The sequence below is a fragment of the Oncorhynchus masou genome, chromosome 24 (assembly GCF_036934945.1).
Source record: "Oncorhynchus masou masou isolate Uvic2021 chromosome 24, UVic_Omas_1.1, whole genome shotgun sequence".
Classification (NCBI taxonomy): domain Eukaryota; kingdom Metazoa; phylum Chordata; class Actinopteri; order Salmoniformes; family Salmonidae; genus Oncorhynchus; species Oncorhynchus masou.
In genome coordinates, this window is record NC_088235.1 from 22,732,972 (window position 1) to 22,739,198 (window position 6,227).

Genomic DNA, 6,227 nt, shown 5'->3' on the forward strand with positions numbered 1-6,227 from the left:
TTGCAATGAGACTCGAGATTGAGCTCAGGTGCATACTGTTTCCATTGATCATTCTTGAGATGTTTCTACAACTTGATTGCAGTCCACCTGTGGTAATTTCAATTGATTTGAAATTATTTGGAAAGGCACACACCTGTCTATATAAGGTCCCACCGTTGACAATGCATGTCAGAACAAAAACCAAGCCATGAGATTGAAGGAATTGTCAGAGGATGCCGAGACAGGATTGTGTCATGGCACAGAGTTGGAAGGGTACCAATATATTTCTGCAGCATTGAAGGTCCCCAAGAACACAGTGGCCCACATCATTCTTAAATGGAAGAATGGTGCAAAGTACAGAGATCCTTGATGAAAACCTGCTCAGGAACTCGGACTGGGGCGACGGTTCACCTTCCAACAGGACAACAACCCTAAGCACACTGCCAAGACAACGCAGGAGTTGCTTCAGGACAAGTCTGAATATCCTTGAGTGGCCCAGCCAGAGTCTGGACTTGAACCCAATCAAACATCTCTGGAGAGACCTGCAAATATCTGTGTAGCCACCCTCCCCATCCAACATGACAGAGCTTGAGAGGATCTGCAGCGAATGGGAGAAACTCCTGAAATACAGGTGACCCAAGCTTGTAGCGCCTTACCCAACAAGACTCGAGTCTGTAATCACTGCCAAAGGTGTTTCAACCAAGTACTGAGTAAAGGGTCTGAATAATTATGTAAATATGATTTTCAGTTGTATTTATTTTAAATAAATGTGTAAGTTGCTTTGTTATGATGGGTTATTGTGTATAGATGAGGGAAAATATATTTAATCTATTTTAGAATAAAGATGTAATGTAGCAAAATGTGAAAGTCTGGGGGTCTGAATGCACTGTACACCTGCCTTGGAATTTACTGGTACACTTTGAAGTTGATCCACTAGGTGGTGGTATAGACCACATATCATAATCCAAGTTGAATATGATCCATTTCTCTCTCTCAATGGCTTTATTGGCATGGGAAACACATGTTAACATGTCTATATAGTGTTGTAACGATGTGCAAAAAACGGAAAATAAATAAACATGGGTTGTATTTAAAATGTAGTTCTTCACTGTTTGCTCTTTTTCTTGTGGCAACAGGTCACATGTTGCTGCTGTGATGGCACTGGTATTTCACCCAGGAGATATGGGAGTTTTTCAAAATTGGGTTTGTTTTCTAATTCTCTGTGGCTCTGTGTAATCTGAAGGAAACGTGTCTCTGGTCATACATTGGGCAGGAGGTTAGGAAGTACAGTTTAGTTTCCACCTTAGGCTATGTGCACACTGCCACCAATCTTCTCTTGAGAGCCAGGTCCGCCTACGGCGGCCTCTCTCAATAGCAAGGCTATGCTCACCTGAGTCTGTACATAGTTTTTTGTTCTTTCAAAGTAATTATCTTTTTGTTTTCTCATGATTTGGTTGGGTCTAATTGTGTTGCTGCCCTGGGACTCTGTAGGGTCTGTTTATTTGAATTGAAGAGCCCCAGGACCAGCTTGCTTTGGGGACTCTTCTCCAAGTTCAGCTCTCTGTAAGTGATGGTTTGTTATGGAAGGTTTGGGTTTGAATCACTTTTTTGAAAATTTGGTTGTAGAACTTAACAACTCTTTTTGGATTTTGATAATTGGTGGGTATTGGCCTAAGTCTGCTCTGCACGCATTATTTGGTGTTTGTCCTATTTTATAAATTATTGGTTGGTGAGCGGACCCCAGACCTCACAAACATGAAGGGCAATGGGTTCTATATCTGATTCAAGAATTTTTAGCCAGAATGTTTTTGCCAGATCTCTCCCTCGCTCTCATAAGCAGTATGTGTTCTATGTGGAGTTGTGCTAGCCGGGTCCCATATGTGCTGTAGCAACATTTCTTTTGACAAACGAGTTGGCTAAAGCCAAAACAAACCAGACCACCAGTTTAGGGCCAGGTTGAGCTACTGTATTGAGTCTCTACTAGTAGTAACAGTAGACTACTCCCTGCTGGGTCACCAGGTTGAGCTACTGTATTGAGTCTCCACTAGTAGTAACAGTAGACTACTCCCTGCTGGGTCACCAGGTTGAGCTACTGTATTGAGTCTCCACTAGTAGTAACAGTAGACTACTCCCTGCTGGGTCACCAGGTTGAGCTACTGTATTGAGTCTCTACTAGTAGTAACAGTAGACTACTCCCTGCTGGGTCACCAGGTTGAGCTACTGTATTGAGTCTCCACTAGTAGTAACAGTAGACTACTCCCTGCTGGGTCACCAGGTTGAGCTACTGTATTGAGTCTCCACTAGTAGTAACAGTAGACTACTCCCTGCTGGGTCACCAGGTTGAGCTACTGTATTGAGTCTCCACTAGTAGTAACAGTAGACTACTCCCTGCTGGGTCACCAGGTTGAGCTACTGTATTGAGTCTCCACTAGTAGTAACAGTAGACTACTCCCTGCTGGGTCACCAGGTTGAGCTACTGTATTGAGTCTCCACAAGTAGTAACAGTAGACTACTCCCTGCTGGGTCACCAGGTTGAGCTACTGTATTGAGTCTCCACTAGTAGTAACAGTAGACTACTCCCTGCTGGGTCACCAGGTTGAGCTACTGTATTGAGTCTCCACTAGTAGTAACAGTAGACTACTCCCTGCTGGGTCACCAGGTTGAGCTACTGTATTGAGTCTCCACAAGTAGTAACAGTAGACTACTCCCTGCTGGGTCACCAGGTTGAGCTACTGTATTGAGTCTCCACTAGTAGTAACAGTAGATTACTCCCTGCTGGGTCACCAGGTTGAGCTACTGTATTGAGTCTCCACTAGTAGTAACAGTAGATTACTCCCTGCTGGGTCACCAGGTTGAGCTACTGTATTGAGTCTCCACTAGTAGTAACAGTAGACTACTCCCTGCTGGGTCACCAGGTTGAGCTACTGTATTGAGTCTCCACTAGTAGTAACAGTAGACTACTCCCTGCTGAGTCACCAGGTTGAGCTACTGTATTGAGTCTCCACAAGTAGTAACAGTAGACTACTCCCTGCTGGGTCACCAGGTTGAGCTACTGTATTGAGTCTCCACTAGTAGTAACAGTAGACTATTCCCTGCTGGGTCACCAGGTTGAGCTACTGTATTGAGTCTCCACTAGTAGTAACAGTAGACTACTCCCTGCTGGGTCACCAGGTTGAGCTACTGTAGTGAGTCTCAGCCTAGTAGGGCTTTGTTTTTTCTGAAATCAAGGCCAGTGGGAGGAATAAATAAACAAATATTCACTACTGTCACTGAGTGAATCTGAAAAGTCACTACTATGCCTTTTGACTCGACCCCATAGGGCTCTGATCAAAAGCAGTGTACTATAAAGGGAATAGGGTGCCATTTGGCACCTTGGTCAAAGGTAGTGCCAATTTCGATGCAGCCACTATTTACATGGTTTAGACGCAATACTCTGCCATTACCGAATTCATACCGCTACCTAAATAGTAAAGACCCCTTTATTGGCTCATAGCCGACAAATCAGCCTGTTACCAACCCTTAGTTTTAGAAAAATTGGTTTGACCAGTTACAATGCTATTTTACAGTAAACAAATTGACAACTGACTTTCAGCATGATTCTATGGAAGGACATTCAAGAAGCACAACACTTACACAAATGACTGTCTGCGCGAAATTGATAAAAAGATGTTGGTCTGTTTTGTTAGACTTCAGTGCGGATTTTGACATTATCGGTCATAGTTTGCTGCTGGAAAATCGTGTTATGGCTGCTGTGTTGTGGATAAAGAGTTACCTGTCGAACAGAGGTTGTTATTTAATGGAAGCCTCTCCAACATCCAGGTAGAATCAGGAATTCCCCTAGCCAACTGTGTAGGCCTCTTTTAATCTTTACTAACATGCCACTAGCTTTGAGTAAAGCCAGTGTGTCTGTATGTGGATGACTCCACTATACACATCAGCAACTACAGCGATTGAAATGGTGGCAACATTCAAAGAGCTGCAGTTTCATAATGGGTGGCAAGGAATAAGTTGGTCCTAAATTTTACAAACTAAAAGCATTTGTATTTGGGAGAAATCATTCGCAAAACCTAAACCTCAACTAAATACTGTGCAAGTTGAGGTGACTAAGCTGCTTGGAGTAACCCTGGATTGTAAACTGTCATGGTCAAAACATATTGATGCAGTAGTAGCTAAAATGGGGAGAAGTCTGTCCATAAAGCACTGCTCTACCTTAACAGCACTATCAACAAGGCAGGTCCTACAGGCCCTAGTTTAGTCGCACCTGGACTACTGTTCAGTCGTGTGGTCAGGTGCCACAAAGTGACTTGGGAAAATTGCAACTGGCTCAGAACAGGGCAGCACGGTTGGCCCTTGGATGTACACAGCAACCATTAACAATATGCATGTCAATCTCTCCTGGCTCAAAGTGGAGGAGAGTGACTTCATCACTACTTGTATTTGTGAAAGGTATTGACATGTTGAAAACACCAAGCTGCCCGTTTAAACAACTAGCACACAGCTCAGACACCCATGCATACCACCAGAGGTGTCTTCACGGTCCCCAAGTCTAGAACAGACTACGGGAGGTGCACAGTACTACATAGAGCCATGACTACATGGAACTCTATTCCACATCAAGAAAACTAATGCAAGCAGCAGAATCAGATATTTAAAAAAAACATAAAACTACACCTTACGGAACAGCGGAAACTGTGAAGCAACACAAACAAAGGCACATACACACACGATAACATACGCACTATACACACACGATAACATACGCACTATACACACACGATAACATACGCACTATACACACACGATAACATACGCACTATACACACACGATAACATACGCACTATACACACACGATAACATACGCACTATACACACACGATAACATACGCACTATACACACACGATAACATACGCACTATACACACACGATAACATACGCACTATACACACACGACAACATACGCACTATACACACACGATAACATACGCACTATACACACACGATAACATACGCACTATACACACACGATAACATACGCACTATACACACACGTACACATGGATTTTGTGATGTAGCTATGTGGTACTGCTGTAGGGGCCTGGGGGCACACACTTAGTGTGTTAAATCTGTTATGAATATATTGTAATGTTTTTAAAATTGTATAACTGCCTTCATTTTGATGGACCCCAGGAAGAGTAGCTGCAGGAAGAGGAGCTGCTGCCCTGGCAGGAACTAATGGGGATCCATAATAAATACAAATACCTGGAAGGTCAATCGTTATGAACCGTCTGCCTCTGAATGTGTCATAGCTCTGTTTGTTAGTCACTGTGATCTGAAATGGAGAGATGTTTTACCCTTACACTGTTACAGGCTCCGAACTGTGCCCAGAAATATCCTTTATGCAATTCATGCTTCAAATATGTTTCAGTGCAGAGTCATATTTCAACTGAGTTAAGTTTTAAATCCTCATGACAGTGTCTGTGTCCCAAATGGCACCATATTCCTCAGCTTGGCTACGGTCAAAAGTAGTGCACTATGTAGGGAATAAGGTGCTAAATGGGGCCCCTAGTTGATGAGTCGGTACTGTGTACTGCTATCATACTCTCTCCCTGGGCCAGTAGAGGAAGCCGTTATCATGGAGTGCGTCTGGGTAAAACCAAGCCAGCTGGGAAGGACTACATGTTGCACATAAACAGCATGGGATCATTGTAGACCCACCCTGCTTTTCAGAATGGGAGAGTGAGAGAGTTTAGACGCCTACCAATGTGCTGTAAGTTGTTCTAGATGCAAGTGTCTGCTAAATGATTCAAATGTTATGTAAATGATGATCACTGCAGACTGCTGCATGAATGTCATTTGTGACACACCAATGCATGTAATGATGCTTTAAATGAAAAAATGTGAAGAAATTACAATGAACATTTATCTGTTCATTTGGAATGCATTATGTTGTTGCTATTGGTCAATCATTAAAGGTATAATCACAAACTTCAGGTTCTGCTGTTTTTAAAGGTGACTTAATCTCCACCTTACCATAGTGTTTCAGGAAGGGTTCAAATTCATTCTGGACTGTCTTTCTCTGCAACTGGAACACAAACCGCTGCCACATGGGCATAATACTGTGTACAAGTAGATAGGAACACAAGCACCAAAGGATATCACTAGGTTACATTTACATGAGGTTACAAATAACATGGAACTTGGGCAGTAAACTGATTTGCACTTGAACACCGTGTCCACGCCACTACT